Raw genomic sequence first — 1,482 nt, 5'->3', positions numbered from 1 at the left:
ATTTCAGTTCCAGGTCCTGGGCAGATTCTCGAGAATCCTGCGTCGGTGTGAAGCGTTCATTACTCCTGCAGCGCACAGATCCTCCTCAGTGATGCCACTGTAGAGTTAAAGATACATTTAATATTCCAGCATCGGACACACATCGTCATACTTGCGCACAGTTTTTCCTTCTTTTTAACCAGTAATGAAAAGATCTGCTTCTAATGCGCATCCACTGTTAGTTTGCACTCTATCTGAAGTTACCGCAAAGCTGTTGAGTCATAGATAATATCAAAAAAGTCTCATACAAAAGTTTTATTTAGTTACAAAATCTCCTTCTGGGATAAGATTCCTACAGTGCAACTGAAAGAAGAAACAACCGTGACGCAAACAAGAAATCACATGTTCATAAAAATGAAGTAAGAATGTCATAATGTTTGTATTATGCATTTCGCATGTGCAGATTTCACAGAAACCAAGTTTCATTGTGAAGAAAAAAGACAAGCAAGATCGAAAGTAGTGGGGGAAAAAACACGATTCAGTGGTACCAGTGTTGAGATATGACATATGAGTTTACATTAAAGTGGCCTATATGTTTCCAAGAAGCAACTACAATGTCTCAGAAAAGATCCCCTTAGTTCCTCTTCACTGCTCATTGTTGCCTCCCAGAAAAGTGTGTTGAAATGACTTTTCACTCACATGAGCTTTTTTCTACTTCTTCCTATGTTTATAATTGTTTATCAAAGCGTGTTTGGAAAAATTGAAAGTGTTTTGTTTTGAATTTACACATTTCCCCTAAATGCACCACACACAGGCAATCAAGCATTTAAAGTACTGTTCTGGAAACCGGACAGCTATGAGGATAAACTAACAGTATGTTTGTGTGTTGTTGTCCTTTTTCAAACTGTGTCTGTGAAGAACGAGCAGATGGTGAATTTGTGTGTGGCATTCTCAAATGTTTAGGTCTGCGTGATTGTAGTCATTGGCCACAGGATTTAAGAGATTAAGAGACAAAAAATAAATAGAAAAAAGCAAAAACAGAGAATAAAGTTATCCATGGAGTCACTCCAGGACTGATACACTGGTGTTATACTCATAATGATCTTACATAAATATCTAAATTAATGTTACCTGAAATAATCCAGATCATCCCAACCATTGAGGCTAAGTCCCAGGGTGTATTTTTGAAGGCCCAGAGTACTAAGAAGTTCCTGCACAGTCTCTGGTGCGCCTTGCAGGGTCGACACCTGCAGTGAGATAAACTATATTGAATTATTTATTTGGTTAACAAAACTCAGAACTTATAGCTTTGTCTTTGAAAACAAGATTATGCCTACCTCTTTCTCCCAGCTGCATCCTCTATCTCCATGCATGGAAGGGCCATTTCTATAATTTGTCCTCTGGTAGGGTATAGATGGGCCTCTCTGCTCTATGGGGAAAAAGTCGACTTCGCTGAGGGACTTGGCAATTTGCAAAGCAGTGAGTGAGTTGTCTCCTGTAGGT

Source organism: Simochromis diagramma, unplaced genomic scaffold (assembly GCF_900408965.1).
Source record: "Simochromis diagramma unplaced genomic scaffold, fSimDia1.1 OVJJ01000685.1, whole genome shotgun sequence".
Taxonomy (NCBI): Eukaryota; Metazoa; Chordata; class Actinopteri; order Cichliformes; family Cichlidae; genus Simochromis; species Simochromis diagramma.
This window is presented reverse-complemented; position numbering follows the sequence as displayed.